The 17,503-nt window shown below is 37.9% G+C and overlaps 1 pseudogene; it reads left to right on the top strand.

The window, feature by feature from the left end:
• Positions 1-7,257: 7,257 nt before the first annotated feature.
• LOC120587028 (uncharacterized) lies at positions 7,258-7,376 on the top strand (annotated as a pseudogene).
• The last annotated feature ends 10,127 nt before the right edge of the window (positions 7,377-17,503 follow it).

Genomic DNA, 17,503 nt, shown 5'->3' with positions numbered 1-17,503 from the left:
TAACCCTTAGAATCCTTAATTTCTAGTAAAAACTAAGAAATGAGCAACTGGACTATCATGTTACACTAGCATTCTGTGGATTGACAAGTTTATAAATAATTTCATAACTTCTAGAAGTATATTCTTCCTCATAGAATATTTTTCAGTGTAACATAATGTTTACTAATAGACCCAAATATCATTAGTACCCATGTAATAAGAAGCCAAAAATCGATAACCCTGTGTTCAGTAATAAATGTTTCAAATTCGATCTTATTTGGAATGATCTAGATATTTAGTGAACATTCATTCTTTAATTTATCTTATTATTACTTTAAAGTTTAAAGTTACCAAAAAGATTTTGGAAACTATTTTTAAGTAGAAACTGTTTTAAGTAGAAAACTATTTTAAAGCATAATTATGGTTGAAAAGTTCATTTATAAACTTTTATCTTACATACCTTTAATTTACTTGTACTTAACAAATATGTTCAGATTACTCATGAAAATTTCATGAGACTGTGGACATAAGAAACTGCCAACCCTGTAGAGAATTTTAATGAATTTATTTGAGCTAAACTGGTGACCATTGCTGGGAAGCAAAATCTCAATGAATTAAGAAAATGCTCAAGTAGTGCCCTGAGGGGTCTGGAAAAGAAGATTACTCTGACATTTCAAGGGTACCTTAGATACAAAAGACAATAGTCAGGCTAACTGTAAAAGTGGAAATTCTCCAGTTTCAGGGAGGCAGTATCTCCAGGTGCAAGCAGTAACTCAATCACAGGGAGGCGATATCTCCAGGCGCCAGCCCTAGGAGAAGTGCAACATTCCAAGGTGAAAATAATAAAACTGTCTACTAGGCCTTGTTTGATCTGAGAGTTCCCCGGATACATTTATCTTTGTACAAAACGTTAACGACTAACTTCTGCTTCTTGTAATCTGCTTATTCAAGGATGTAGTAGGAGGCTTTATAAGCTGCCTCCTCTGGAAGCTCGGGGCTGATCTCCTCTAACCCTGCATGGTAGAGAGTCAGTCGCCGGCCGGCTAATAAAGGCTCATAATTAATCTCAATTGGCTCCGTGGGTCTCAGAATCATTCGCGCCATAACATAACTTAAGGTAAAGATTGGCCTTTGTCAGGAAAACTACAGGCCCAAGATGTGACTACCCACCATAACCTGCTCTTAGTTAGTAATTTTTATTCCTATGTTCCAACCATCCTATGTGGTTAATTTTGGTTTCTGAGTTTGTAGGGCCCATCATGCTGGTGTGCTGGCTGGAAAATTACCGCTTGGCTATCACCCATGGGAACATAGGTTATCACTCATGGGAACATAACATTCTAACAATAAACTTTCTGCTTCTGTACCCCCGCTTGCACAACCAATCTGTGGGTTGACAGTTAGTAAATAGAAGAAAAATAGACTTTTGTGTTCAGACAGAATGAGGAATGGTGTTTAGGGCTTAAAAACCCTGTACCTCTACATTTCGGGGCTGCTTAATTTGGGGTCTGCGTACCTCTGGCAGACCCAGCTGGCTGAATAAAGAGTGTGTTTCCTATAACTCACTGGTTTCTGGCGGTCCGTGTGTCTATCGGGGGCTGGCGGCTACAACACTGGCCTTCCCTGAGCTTATCAGGTTTAGTATGTGGCCCTTTTTACATCTACAAGACATTAAACAGCTAATCATCATCTTAAGTTATTTTTCTTGCTGACAAATTCTGTAACAGAGATACTATGAGCTTTTTTGACTTTTGGTTAACTTAGCATCTATGTAAGAAACGTCTAAACCTGTAAATAATTTTTATGAGTTTATTTGAGCCAAAATGATAATTGCCTGGAAGCAGAATCTCAACAGATTGAAAAAATGCTTCACAGAATGGCAGTTTTGTAGCTTATTTTATACATTAGAATCAGAGTAGGAAATGTAAGGAGGATTACAAAAAATCCGTTGGCAATATAGATTAAGGGGATAGGAGAAAGCAAAGAGGGGATATCTCTGGGATTGGATAAAAGGCAAAATGAAGAAATACTTTTTTACATTGGTACAGAATATTCACAGCACATTGAAATGGTATGTGGGCAACAAGATAACAATGAGTGGTTCTGTGGTTTCATGCTCTGGTGCCATTGTTGTACCCTAAGGGGTCTGGAAAAGAAGATTTCTCTGATATTTCAAAGGTATGTTATCTGAGATGCAGAAAGATAATAGTTCAATTAGGGTAAAGATTGACCTTTTTCAAGGAAGCTACAGATCTAAGACATGACTACCCGCCATGACCTGCTTTTAGTTAGGAATTTTTGTGTTCAGACCATCCTGTTTGGTTACCTTCAGTCTCTGAGTTTATAAGGCCCGCTATGCAGGCCTTCCTTGAGCTTATCAAGTTTAGTATACTGTTGTAACCGCCAGCCCCCGAAAGACACACAGACCACCAGAAATCAGTGAGTTATAGAAATCACACTCTTTATTCAGCCAGCTGGGTCTGCCCAGCTGGGTCTGCCCAGGGGTACGCAGACCCCAAATTAAGCAGCCCTGAAAGGTAGAAGTACAGGGTTTTTAGGCCCTAAATCCCATTCCTCATTCTGTCTGAACACAAAGGTCTATTTTTCTCATATTCACTACCTGTCAACCTATAGGTCAGGGTGTGCAAGTGGGGAATACAGAAGCAGAAAGCTTGTTATCAGAATGTTATGTTCCTATGATCAAAAGCCTTTTGTTCCCACGGCTATAGTCAAACAGTAATTTTCTACAAGTAATAAATCTCAAGTAGTCATTTTTCAGCCACCACAATACAACCCCTTTTTCATCCACTATAGGTAGAATAAAAGTATTATTTTAATGTTGATAGCGCAAAAGACATTTCTGTTTTAATTAAACCAACAAACTTATGTAACAGAGTAAAAAGCTTGGTCTCTCTGACTCCATTTTGTTCAAGCCTGTGTTGTTCCCATTGCTTTGGGGCTAATAGCTCCTGCTTTGTTTTGCACATAGACATGCTAATCATTAGAGGGATTCTGCTTGAGGCTTGAATTTTACAAAACAGGACCTCCCTGTTTCCCTTCCCTTGACAAAAAAGAAGCCTGAACTCTATACTTTCTTAGGACAGATTTGAGGTACTACCGAGGCTCCCACATTCTTGGTCAGTGGCTTTTCAGTCTATAAACCTTTCCTTACTCCAAACTCTGATGGTTAGAGTTTTGGCCTTTTGAAGTGTCAAGCACATGGACTTTGGGCCTGTAATGCTTCAACTAGCTTTTATTTAATAAAGATTGTCCTAGATCACATAAACTTGAAAACAAATGTGATTAGTTTCTACATTTCTGAGAGTACATTTAATTTTTTAAGCCAATTAAATAGAGCTCTTTAGAAATTAACTTTGGCATTAGCATCTTGAAGTAGAAAAACATCATATATCTATAACATAAATATATTTACATACACAAATATACAGACAGACACAAACAGATCTGACAGCCTTTATTTTTAAATTTTAGCCACAAGACAGGTATGATAATGAAAACTCACTAGTTTATGAAAGAACAGTTGGATCCAAATTGTATTTCTGGCAAATAAGTTCATATGGCTTAAACTTTTCAGTAATATTTATGGAGAAGACTTTAAAGATCTTCACAGGCCTAGTTTCCCACTAGGTTCCCCCCCGCCCCCACAGCTTTATTGAAGTAGAATAGACAATTAGTTGCTCATATTTACATTGCACGATTCAATGAGTTATTTTTTCCAATTACAGTGGCATACAATAATATATTAGTTTCAGTTGTACAGCATAGTGATTCGAGATCTATATACCTCATAAAGTGGTCACCCCATTAAATCAAGTACCCCTCCAAGTACCCCTCTTCCCCCTTACATACTTTTTACAACATCGTTGACTATTTTCCTTATGCTACACTTTATATCTTCATGACTATTTTGTATCTATCCATTTGTACTTATTAATCCCTTTGCCCTTTTTCACTATCTCCCCACAACCCCTCCCATCTAGTAGCCCTAAAAATATTCTCTGTATCCATGAGTTTATTTCCACTTTTGTTATTGTTGTTTACTTTGTTCTTTATTCCACATGAACGTGAAATCATGCAATATCTGTCTTCCTCTATTTGACTTATTTCATTCAGCACAATAACCTCTAGGTCCATCAAGGCAATATCTTTTTCTATCCCCTTCCTTTCAGTCTGTGTGTGTCTTTTAATCTGAAGTGAGTCTCTTATAGGCAGCATATGTAGGGTCTTGTTTTCTTGTCCTTTCAGCCACTCTATCTTTTGGTTGGAACACTTAATTCTTTTCCATTTAAAGTACTTATTGATAGGAATGTAGTTATTATCATTCTTTATTCCTGTTTTGGATACATGTTTTTTCTTCTTAAAGAAATCCCTCCAACATTTCCTGTAACACTGGCTTGGTGATGATAAATTCCTTTAGCTTATTTTTTTCTGGGAAACTCTTTATCTTTACTTCAACTCTAAATGAGAGCTTTGCTGGGTAAAGTATTCTTGGTTGTAGATCCTGGGTTTTCATCATGTCAAATATTTTGTGCCAAGCCCTTCTGTCCTGCAAAGTTTCTTTTGAGAAGTCAGTTACCAGTCTTATGGGTTCTCCCTCATAGGTAACTAACTGCTTTTCTCTTGCTGCTTTTAAGATTCTCTCTTTGTCTTTAACCTTTGCATTTTGATTATGATGTGTCTTAGTGTGACCCTCTTTGGATGGTTTTTTTTTTTTTTTTTTTTTGTTTTTTAATTCTCTGAACTTCCTGGGGTTGTCTATTTCCTTCACCGGGTTAGGGAAGTTTTCCATCATTATTTCTTCAAATATATATTCAACTTCTTGTTCTCTCTCTTCAGGTACCTATGACATGAGTATTGTTATCCTTAATTTGTTCCATAGACTCCTTAAATGGTTAATATACTCTTGGTTACATTTTTCTTGCTGTTCTGATTGGGAGTCCTTGGCTTCCTGATCATCCACATCGGTGATTCAATCCTCTTCTTCATCCACTGTGTAGATTATCTCTAATATACTCTTCATCTCCGATAATGTATTCTTCATTTCTGACTGGTTCCTTTTTATAATTTCCATTTCCATTTTTATGTTTTTTTTATATCTTTGTTAAAGTTCATACTGAGTTCATCTTTACTTCCCCAAAGTTCATTGAGCATCTTTACAACCAATGTTTTGAACTCTGCTTCTGCTAGATTGTTTGATTCTATTATTCCTGGATCTCTCTTCTGTTCTCTCATATGGTTTCTGCTTCTTTGTGTTCCCATTTTGGCTGTCTTTCTGTGTCTGTTTTTATGTGCTAAGCAAAGCTTCTAAGTCTCTTCATCTTATTAGCTCAGCTTTGTGTAGTAGGTGTCTAGTGGCACAATCCTGAGAGGGGTTCAGCTGCAGGCCAAATTTAGCCCCAGCCTGTGCCCCTCCAAGGTGACCTGTTAAGATTCATCAAGCAATCCACAAATGCTGTGCTTATTGTTGCCTCAAGAAACCACACCAGAAAACGAGTTCAGCTGCTACCAGTGTAAGTCTTGGCTCTGCTTAGCAAGTGGCACAGGACTCCCCAATGACACAATTGGATTTGCTTGGGTAGGGTCTTGAGTTGGGGGAGGTGGAGTTTCAGGGAATCCTCTGGGTGAAGCGACCTCTGTTATTTAGTTCTCTGATGTCTCAGCTATGGCAGCACTGTGTCTGCACTCTGGGAGTGGGGGAGCTCAACAGAGGAACAATGGATACTGCCAGCATTCTGCCTGGGAGAAGGTCTCACCTCTGGCCCTCACTTGGACAACTCAGTGTCCCCCTGTAAGTCCCTAGTGCCCCCCACCCCGCCCCCAGCAGCTGACCCGGCACCGGTGCTCAGAGCAAGCAGGTCCTTCATCACAAAAGTTCATCATAGACATGGCTTCTTTAAGAGGTGTCTGCATCTGCCAGCTGCAGCTGTCATAGCCTCTGCCCCATTCAGCCGCTTGGGATCAGACAGCTTCATGTCTTTGCTCCCTCCTACCTCCAACTGTTGCAGGATGATTTCTTATTTCTCTCCCTAGTTGCAGAGCTTCTGTTTGTCTAGATCCCTGGTGACTCTGCTTGCTGTTTGCTCTGTGTTTCCATCACAACTCTGATGTGGTCACAAGAGGGGATGAATGAAGCTTCTATCATCTACGCCATTTTTTCTCCAATAGCTTTTTATTTATTTATTTTGTCAGTCTGATTAGAATTACATCAATGAAATTTAAATTTCAAAGAGATGGCTCTTGGTTCCTAGAGAAGAACAGGTAAAATAATTATAGCTCAAAGCATAGAGAAAAAATGTAACTTTTCCCCAAAAGGGCTTTGTTTTCTAAATTCAGATCTTTTATAATAACTACAATCTTTTGAGATGAATAGGGGAGGTCTGAGATTGACAAAAATGATAGGTGGGCTTTTAATTGCTCCTAGAGCTGTATTTCTGTTCTTTTAAGGACTCAATTTGTAAGACTAGGACAGGTTTTTCTAATTTCTCAAAGAATTGGGTCACAACTATAATCATATTATGAATCCCAAGAAGAAACATATCTACCAAGAAGGACTTATAGTAAACTGAGCCCAAATTCATAACCAGAATCTAGTGGCCATTGCTGACAGAGGCCTCTTATGCACTCTTAATTTGGGAGAAATGCCACAGACTGAGCTTTCAATTTCTTGTACTGTGATCTTGCTATCCGAGTCAGCCATAATAAGGAAGTTCTTGGTTTCGTCTTTTGGCCAGTGGACTGAGACCTATCTAGTCCAACTAGAACTGCACCATTATATCCTCATTTGCATCTAAACCAACCAATCAGAATTGCTCCAAAATGACCAATCGGAACTGCATGATTCTGACCAAAACTGCATGATTCATATAAAAAGAGACCATTCGGAAACCAGAGTGGTCTCCCCTTTGTCTCAGTGGAATGCAGTTTTGATTTCCACTAGAGGCTGCATTTCCCTGGTTTGCAAACTGTTCACCTGAGTAAGGTTTCTCTTTTTCCACACCTCAGATAGAGAATTTTTGTTGACAGTATCAAAGAGCTGACCCACCCATACACTACATTATCTTCAATTTACTTCTTTATTTCAAGGAGATTTTCAACTAAGTTTGAAATCAAAAGATTCTTATGTTCTAGATTTAGAGCTTTGTGTCCTTGAATGTTTTATTAAATCTTTCCATAATGGCTTCAGAGTGTTTTTCTTTCTCTCTAGGTACATATTTTCATTTTATCTTAGAGGGAAGGCCTTTTAAAAAGTTTGTAGCTGTCTACGGCCATGCCACCCTGAACAAGCCCGATCTCATCTGATCTCAGAAGCTAAGCAGGGTCAGGCCTGGTTAGTATTTGGATAGGAGACCACCTAGGAAGACCAGGTGCTGTAGGTATAAAAAATAAAAAATAAGGTATTGTAAACTGACAAGGTCCTTGCAATCTGTGAGGTCAACCAAAGGTTGCCTTGCCTAAAAAAAAAGAAAAGAAAAAGAAAGAAAGAAAGAAAAGTTTGTCTCTGTCTCTGAACATCAGCCTCCAATTTGGCCAACTTCTGGTTAGAGTACTCCTTTAAAAAAATTATTTCAAATATGTCATCAAGTTTTCTTCAGCCAGGACAAACAGTAAATACTCCTGGCGGTATTGAACTCTCCCACCATTTTCTTTCTTCTTTTAAATCAAAAATATACCAATCAAATGACTCGACAAAAACAATAAGCTTTTTATGATGTATCCATGGACACAAGAGGCATCACCAAAGGATGCAAAAGACGCAGCTCTCCCAAGATCCAGAACCATTTTCAAAGATAATTCAAAGAAAAAAAGACATGGATTTAGGCTTCCTCTGGGAGCTGGCAACAGTTGGTTGGACCAAAGCTGCAAGCAGAGTGCAACCCACATTTACATCATCATATGCTTATGGCCTCCAACTTGATGATTGAGCTGTCTGCATATACAAGAACCAATAGCCTGTGTGCCCCAGACAGGCAGAGAGAGAAAGAGAGAGAGAGAGAGAGAGAGAGAGAGAGAGAGAGAGAGAGAGAGAAGACAGCAATGGCTATTCCTGAGAGAGAAAAGATTGATAACCAATGTGTAGCCCCCAAACAAAATTTGCTAGAGACTTCTGAATTTAGTAAGGAAGGAATAATGTGAAATTTTACCTTTCTTTCTTGATCCAGCACTACAGACAGAAAGTTAGGAGAGCTAACTCTGGTAAGAATCCTCCTGCCCCACCTCACATTGCCTGCTTCTGATAGTTTTCCCAGGATTCCAGCTGCAGGCTCCAGAACAAGTGTGGTTCCCCATTGGGTCCCATCTGAGGTGCCAGAAACTGTAGAAGAGGAAAAATTATTTTCTCTCTACCTTTTACAGTGAGTTCTTAGCTCATATCCTCTTTTCTCTAGAGCACCTCATAAATGAATAAGCTTATCTAGGTTAAAAGTTTCCCACTGTAATTCAAGATTATACTTGGTGAGACCTTGCAATTTTTTCAAATATGTACAACTTTCAGAATCATAGTTTTTAAACATACAAGGAGCTTGGGAACAGAATGGACAAGCACTCAAGTGTTTTTTCTTTTTTCCTCTTTCTTTCTTTCTCTTTCTTTTCTCTCTCTCTCTCTCTCTCTCTCTCTCTCTCTCTCTCTCTCTTTCTTTCTTTCATTAGAGTTGGCATTGCTCAATTCTTAAGAACTTACGGATCCCGTGTGTTCTTCATTTCTGTTAGACAGATCTGTCACTCTTATCTTAGGAATGCACAAAAAAAACCCACAGTTCTCAAACTACAGAAACCTGCAGAAGCTAACAAATCCAGATGGGATTAATCAAGAAATAGGGACTCGAGTTCCCAGTGGAACCATCTGTCAGCTCAAGCTGACCCTGGACTGGAAAAGCCAATTAGATTGATAGCTCAAATGCAAAGAGAATGGAGCTTGGATCTAAGAGGAAATTTCTCATGGGCCTTAGAAATGCCAAGAAAGACAGAGAAATAAAGGATACAGTGGGTAGCGATGCCTGCCCAGGTGTTTCTCATTGTCCTCAGAGCCATCAACAGTTTCCTTTAGAACCCGTTCTCATCCCCAAAATGTTAAAGAACAAAATTCAACTTAGTAAATTTTAGCAATCTTATTGGCCTTATTCAGCAATTCATGATTCAGGCAGCATCCAATATAGCAGATAAAAAGGAGCTTTGGAAAGCTATACAAGATGAGAGACTTTTATAGATCAAAGTGAGCAGAAAAAGCAAGTTATACTGGGCATTTGCTGATTGGTTAAAGCAGGATTACTTTTCTTATATAGAGCAAGGGGAAGTCTTGGCCTGTCTCAGGTAACTTGTGTTAAGCAAGCAAGCATTAATTGGTTGACTTCAGCCTTCCTTTTCTGGAAGAGCCAAGCAAAGAATCTTAGTTAAGTTTTGGTTTGCCGATAGGGTTTAGCATGAGTAACTCCATCTTAGGCCTAATTTGGTTACTTTAACAACTTCAAATTAGAGTAGTTTCTAATATAAATTTTCTTCTGTCAACAGAATTTGGATTCAAGATGATAAGAATGATCTATATTTTTATTTACTGTTGTTAAAAGATAAACTGAAGCATGTTTTTGAAAATGTTAAGAGTTTATTTGAGCCAAAATCACTTTAAATTGGGCAGTGTCAAACTGGAAATAGTTAGGAACCCTCCAACAGGAGCTAAGTGAAAGCCTTTTATAGAGATGGTATGGAAGCAAAACAAAGGAATTATTTGATTGGCTTAAGCAGTTTTCTTACTTGGAAAAGCCTAGTTGACTGTTTGTGATTGGTTATCCTTAGGTTTTAATTTCTTCACCTTGAGGCAATTACTGGCTTAGGTTTTGTTTTATTTACATAGGCTGGTAGACAATTAGAACTACCTCAGTCTAATGCCTCTTTCTTTAATTAATTTAACACTGTAAAAATCCTCATCTTCTGCAGCTAGGTGAATATTAATCACACCTAATATTTTAACCAAAGTGAGACTACCCTCAAAAAAAAATAAACCCTATTAGAATGGCTAAACATACAAACAAACAAACAAAAACTGACAGTATCAAATGCTGACAAGGATACAGAAGAACAGAAACATTCATTGCTGATGAGAAATGCAAAATGGTACCGCCACTTTGGAAAACAGTTTGGCATCATCATATACAATTAAACAGAGAGTTACCATTCAAGCCAGGAACCCCACTTATAGGTATTTACCAAAGTGAATAGGAAACTTATGTTCAAACAATAATAATAATAATAATAATAATAATAATAATAATAATAATAAAAGACCTATATGGAAATGTTCATACTAGCTCTATTCATAGTCATCAAAAACTGGAAGTAATTAAGATGTCCTTTAACAAGTAAATAAATAAACTGTGGAACATTCATATAATGGAATACTACTTAGCTATTAAAGGAATGATCCACTGATAGATGTAGCAACATGGATGAATCTTAAACTCATTTTGCTAAATGAAAGAAGCCAAACTAAAAATCTACATATTGTATGATTCTATTCATATGACATTTTTGGAAAAAGCAAAACAATCGGGACAGAAACAGATCAGTGGTTGCCAAGGATTAGAGGTGAAGGAAACAGTTAATTGTAAAAGGGACATATTAGAAGAATGTTCAGGGTAATAAAACTGTATGTATGGTACTGGGGTGGTAAATATATGATGATACTACACATTTGTCAATCCCATACTGTATTAGTTTTACTGTATGCAGATTTTAAAATAATCAACCAGGATGTTGAAGACTCAACATGAAAAGCAGACTGTGACAAGGTAATCCAACTGTATTATAAATGTATGATATAACCTCACTGAAGGGGGTGGGGAAAGAAAGAGCCAACCCAAATAACTTGGAAAATTAGTCTTTTTACTGGAAAATAAGGCTAAAGAACTGTACGTAAAAACTGTTCTAGTTTGTAAATTTATTTCTCACAGAGATATGAGTGAACAACTCTGAAAGTGCTTTATATCTATATAGAATCAAACAAATAAATAAATAAATGGTACATAATGGGAGCCCAGTTTCTTACCATCAAAGAAGTTACAAAGAAGGAGGGAATGCTAGAATGAAGTTTGTGGTATTGAATTTAAATTAGAGTTCATGTTCAATTTAATAGATAGATAATAGGAAAATAGATAGATAGATAGATATGATAGATAATAGATAGATATTTACAACTATATGTGTATACATGGGTCAATATACATACATATATTTCCTGAAGCTGTGTACTCAAGGTGCCTAGAAGCAGTGACATCCCCAATAGCAATGAGCACACCCTCACTCGGTCTTGGTTTCTAAATATCATTCTCTAATGAAAAGGGACCAGGGCTCCTTGGAGGCATGGCTGATACTAGGGCTAGGGCAAGGAAAGTATAAGCTTAGTCTGGAACATTTTATAATGAGAGAAGCTAAGGAAGTACTCCAAAAGCAAAAGGATGGGGGCCTGTCAAAGGGGCACAGAAGCTAATCTGAAAGAGCTTTCAATGGCCAAAGCTGAAAAAATCTGAGCAATGAAACAAATAACATTGGATTATAACTAAGAGCATAAAATAAATAAACAAGAGTCCCTACTGATCTAAACAGATGGTTGAATGAATAAATAAATAAATAAATAAATAGAATTCCTTACAAAGAATTCTAAATAATATGTGTAGATATTTTCCCCTCCAGGACAAATTTAATCCTTCCCTTCTTCAGTGTAGGCTTCACTTAATAATTTGCTTCCAAAGAACAGAGTATGGAAAGGAGAAATTGAAACTTTGCAGTGGAGAGATCTGGCAGACACCACCTGAAACAAATGATCAAGATTAATATCGCACTATGTAATGTATAACAGGGGTCCTCAATCCCTGGGTCACAGACTGGTATCAGTCCTTGGCCTGTTAGGAACCAGGCCTGCAGCAGGAGGTGAGCAGAAGTAAAGCTTCATCTGTATTTGCAAGTGAAGCTTCATCTATATTTGCAAGCGTTCTCCAGCGCTAGCATCACTCCTCAGCTTCACCTCAGATCATCAAGCATTAGATGATTTTCGGCACTGTCCCTGGTGCCGAAAAGGTTGGGGACTGCTGATATACAGCATGGAGACTATAGTTAATAATACTGTATTGCATATTTGAAAGTTGCTAAGAGAGTAAATCTTAAATATCTCTTCACAAGAAAAAAATGTTATAACCATATAAGATGATGAATGTTAACTAGACACATTGTGGTGATCACTTTGCAATATATACAAATATTGAATCATTATTTTGTACACATAAAACTAATACAATGTTACATGTCAATTCTAAAAAATGCCAAATTGGTGGGTAGCTCTGAAGCTTGAGTGTACCTCTTCATAAGGGATAGAACCACCCTCTCTGGTTGAGGGAAACGGTATGAAGAAACAATACAGAATATTCTTAAAACCTTCTAAGTGAGAACAGAGCCCTGATATTCTAATAAGACTGTATATCCTCCTCAGCTGACCTCTCACTCTGCCGCTTCCCCATCCGACCATGCCCGCTGGTTACCAGACTACCAAACATAAAAAGAGGTCACAAAACACCCAGCCCTCAAACAAACAGCTCATCAGGGAAATCCAGTTGGTGTCAGATACAATGGGTGGGAAATCAAGAAGTCATCCATACCTTGTCAGGACAAAAGAAGTTTTGAAGGGAGCTAGTCGGGCAAGGATACAATGAAACCTATACGAACACACTACAATTACTCTCCCCCTCTTTCCCAAAGGTAAAAGGGAAGAGAGAATGCAAAATACAAAGAACCAAACCTAGAATAAAGTATAGTCCAAGGAACAAAAAGATATCCCACAAGAGCTTCATGCTTTACAATATATAAACAAGAGCTCAAATAAATGTACTAAAAACAGTATGAGATGAAAGGAAAACAGCAGACCTAAGGAAACAAATTGAAGACAAAAGCTACACCATTACAAAGCTAATCAACAATTAAGAAATGACAATGCTTAAAAAGGATGTAGAGAGGCAAAAGCAGAGGCAAAAAGAATGATAGTAGGTTGGGTTAGAATGGCAATGGTAGGATTCTGGATAGGATCGTGAAACCAACAGAAAGGACATTACAGAAAAACTGGTGAAAAAATTCTAATAAGATCTTTAGTTAATAGTAGTGCACTGATGTTAAATTCTTGGATATCATAGTTATATAAAACGTTAATATTAGGGAAACCTGGGTGAGAAGTATATGAAAACTATACTACTTTCACCACTTTTCCATAAATATAATGTTAATTCAAAATAAAAAGTTTTTTATAAAAGGAGAGCCACATGGATGTGATGATGTACTGAATGTAGGGTATAGAGAGGCAGTAAAGATTGACTCAAAGTTTCTTTCCTGAGCAAATGAAATCAGAATCTCTGGGGTAGGACCTAGGCAATGGTATTTTAATTTTTAAATAGCTCAGGTGGAGAATTCCTCGTCTCCCTTCTTCCCTCAGATGAGGTACCACCGATTAGCCCATTTAACCTTGGTACACTCCTGTGCAGTGGGTATTTTTTAAATTTCCATTTTATAGATTGTCGGAAGCCAGCCGACCAAGTCAAACCGGGTACCTGAATGGGGGAGCGGGGACTGAGAAAAAGAGAAGACAGACAGGGTGCAGGAGGGAGAACAGATCTCACAACTGCCTCTCTGAGTTTATTTCTTAACCTCCTTTTAAACACAATCTGTTTTCCTTGTGCATTCCAAAACAACACAAAAGTAACATCCTGAAGATCCAGGTGCAAGTGACACTTCCTTTGACACTCCCTTGGACACTCCCTTAGGCTATACTTAACCTTCTTCTTCCTGAAATTCAACAGAACCAGCCTTTTCTTTTTTATGCAAGCAGGCCTCCTGAGATAAACCATGCACTCTTTTGAATTTGGGGAGCTTTAGCTCCCTACAACAGATAAGGAAACCACGGATTCCAAAGGTTAAATGATCAGGTGGTAGACAGTCAAACAGCCAATAAATGACACTATGATTCACAGCTTCTGATACAAAATTCATTCTTCATCTGGTGAGTAAAAACCAAGCACAGAGGTGTGGCCTGTGGTTGTGCCCCTCACTGGCTGGAGAGGGTCCCAAGCACAGCAGAAAAGCTCCAGCCTCACTCAGAGTAGATCAGGAAAATCTCGCAGCCCAGAGCATGGTGGAAGCACCTCTTCATAGTCTCCTAAGGTTGCCTTTCACTCTGTGTGAAGTTTGCCACTTGTAGGCACTTGGAAGTGTCACTTTCCCTTGGTCCCCTCCCCCGTCTTTTCTAACCCATTCCTCCAGAACTGAGGTTTCATCCTGCTTGTTCCTCTCCTCACCAGTCATTTTGCCCCAGATCCTCATATCCTTTAAAGTGGAGACCCTACAAAGTGTACAACTGATCCTTGAACAACTTGAGTTTGAACTGAGTAATATAGCATCTTTTTTTCAATAGTGGAGTAATATTCCATTATCTATCTATCTATCTATCTATCTATCTATCTATCTATCTCACATCTTCTTTATCCATTTATCTGTCGACAAATACTTAGGTTGTCTAGTGTAAATAATGCTACAATGGACATAGGGATACATATCTCTTTTAAATTAATGTTTTCATGTTCTTCAAATAAATACTCAGAAAAAGAATTGCTGAATCATATGGTAGTACTATTAATTTTTTGAGGAACCTCTATACTCTTTTCCATAGTGGCTGCACCAGTTTACAGTCCCACCAGTAGTGTACAAATGTTCCCTTTCTCCACGTTCTAATACTTGTTATTTTTTGTCTTTTTGATAATGACCATTCTAACAGATGTGAGGTGATATTTCATTGTGGTTTTGATTTGCATTTCTCTGAAGATTAATGATGTTGAGTATATTTTTATGTATCTCTTGGCTACTTGTATGTCTTGCAAAAATGTCTACTCAGATACTCCATCCATTTTTTAGTCAAGTTGTTTGCTTTTTTGTGATTGAGTTGTATGAGTTCTTTATATATTTTTGTATATTAACCTCTTATTGGAAGTATCTTTTACGAAAATATTCTCCCATTCAGTTGGTTGCCTTTTTGTTTTGTTGATGGCTTTCTTTGCTGTGCAGGAACCTTTAAGTTTGATGTAGTTCCACTTGTTTATATTTGTTTTTGTTTCCCTTGCATTTCTAATCAAATTCACAAAAACACCACTGAGACCAATGTCTAGAAGCTTAGTGCCTATGTTTTTTCTATGTATTTTATTGTTTCAGGTCTTACATTCAAGTCTTTAGTCCATTTTGAGTTAATTTTTGTGTATAGTGTAAGATAGTGGTCTAGTTTCATTCTTTTGCATGTGGTATTTCAGTTTCCCCAACATCTATTATTGAAGAGACTTTTCTTTCTCCATTGTGTGTTCTTGGCTCATCTGTCATAAATTAGTTGTCCGTATGTGTGTTGGTTTATTTCTGGGCTCTCATATCTGTTCCATTTGTCTGTGTGTCTGTTTTACTGCCAATATCATACTGTTTTAATTACTTTGTAGCTTTGTAGTATAGTTTGAAATTGGGGAATGTGATTCTTCTGGCTTAGATTTTTTTTTTTCTCAGAATTGCTTTGGTTATTTGGGGTCCTTTGTGGTTGCATGCAAATTTCAGAAATTTTTATCTATTTTTGTGAAAAATGTCATGAAGATTTTCATGGGGATTGCAATGAATCTGTAGATTCCTTTAGACGTGCCATTACTTCTTAATGGTCTTGTTCTGCCATTGCCTTCTCTCTCCCTATGGTCGACTGATGGTCATTGGCACCAATTCAGTGACAATAGCAATCCCTTATTTGGGGTGCAGTGAAGAAAGGAATTTTATTCAGTGCAAGCAGTTCAAGTATGATAAAGCATGGCTGTGGAACAGCACTGCTGTGAGGCAGTCCTGGGTCAACGACCCCTCTCTCGCTACATAGCTCTGCTCTGTACTATTCTAGTCTGCTCTGCCTTGTCTACGCCACTGTGCCTTGCTCTGCTGTCTGCTCGTCTGATGAGAAATTTTCAGTGTGTCAGCTTCAGCCGGGGAACACAGTACTCCATATTTGGTGGAAAGGGAAAGCACACTCTCTGAGCCCACCAGCAGGGAGCTGACATATACAGAGAAGTCTCTACTCTTGGTCCATGATTAGTCCACCCTCATGCATATGAGGACTACAAAACTTCACTGTTTGATTGGTCCAAAAAGCACTGTCCTGATTGGTCAGAATGGAGCCGACCAATGGAGATATAGACGCACAGCTCTGATTGGACAAGGAAAGTCTCAGTCCTATTGGTTGAAACTGCTTTATAAAAGTTGGCTCATTTGGCAGGAACAGAGTGCTGTCAGGCCAGTTCAGTGTGGGAGGTAGGCAGTTCAGTGTGGGAGACAGAAACTTAGTACATGCATCTCCCTGAAACATGGTTTGCATGAAAGCCCTATTTAGACATGGTTGCTAGGCTGTTTTTAATTTTGAGCCCAGTTAGCCACCAGGGATCCATCTCAGCAGGTATCTTCTTTCTCTGGGTGGACATGACTCACTTTAGCAAGGTGGCCAGAGTGATTTTGTTAGGTCAGACTACAAGTTTCCTTTGCTAAATACTCTCAAAATACAAGCCAATCTTTACAAGGGGCAGCAAGGCCCTACATTACCTCTTGGTCCATCTCTCACTTCCTTTTTTTTTTTTCCTAGTGCTTCTTTTTCCTTTGACATTTTTTAAAAATTAAATTTATTGGGGTGACTTTGGTTAATAAAATTATATAGGTTTCAAGTGTACAGTTCTATAATACATCATCTGTATATTGCATTGTGTGTTCACCACACAAAGTCAAATCTTCCATCACCTTATGTTTAACACACTTTACCCTTTTCTACCCCCCACTCCTTTAGCGGTCCCTCTGGTAATTAAACTGTTGTTTGTTTCTATGTTTTTATTTGTCTTATTTGTTGCTTTTATTTTTATATCTCACATTTATTGCTTTTATTTTTATATCTCACATGGTTCCCATTTTTTTGTCTTACTTATCTCGTTTAGCATGATAATCTCCAGATCTATCCATGTTGTCGTAAATGTCAGTATTTCATCTTTTCTTATGGCTGAGCAATATTCCATTGTATACATGCACCACATCTTCTTTATCCAATTGTCTAACAAGGACACTTCAGTTGCTTCCATGTCTTGGCCATCATGAATAATGCTGCAATGAACATATGGGTGCATATACCTTTACAAATAAATTATTTCAAATTTTTTGGATGAATACCTGGAAGAGGGATTGCTGGGTCATATGATAAGTCTGTTCTCAGTTTCTTGAGGAACCTCCATACTGTTTTCCACAGAGGCTGTACAAACTTAATATTACCACAAGCAGTGTATGAGGTTTCCTTTTTTCCCACAATCTCTCCAACACTTGTTATTACTTGTTTTGTAGATAATAGCCATTCTAACAGGTGGGAGGTGGTATATTGTGGTTTTGATTTACATTTTCTCAATTGCTAGTGATGTTGAGCATCATTTCATATATC

The sequence above is a fragment of the Pteropus medius genome, unplaced genomic scaffold (genome assembly GCF_902729225.1).
Source record: "Pteropus medius unplaced genomic scaffold, Ma_sr-lr_union100, whole genome shotgun sequence".
In the NCBI taxonomy this organism is placed as follows: domain Eukaryota; kingdom Metazoa; phylum Chordata; class Mammalia; order Chiroptera; family Pteropodidae; genus Pteropus; species Pteropus medius.
The sequence above is the reverse complement of the archived record's forward strand: the minus strand, read 5'-3'. Positions and strand labels throughout refer to the sequence as shown.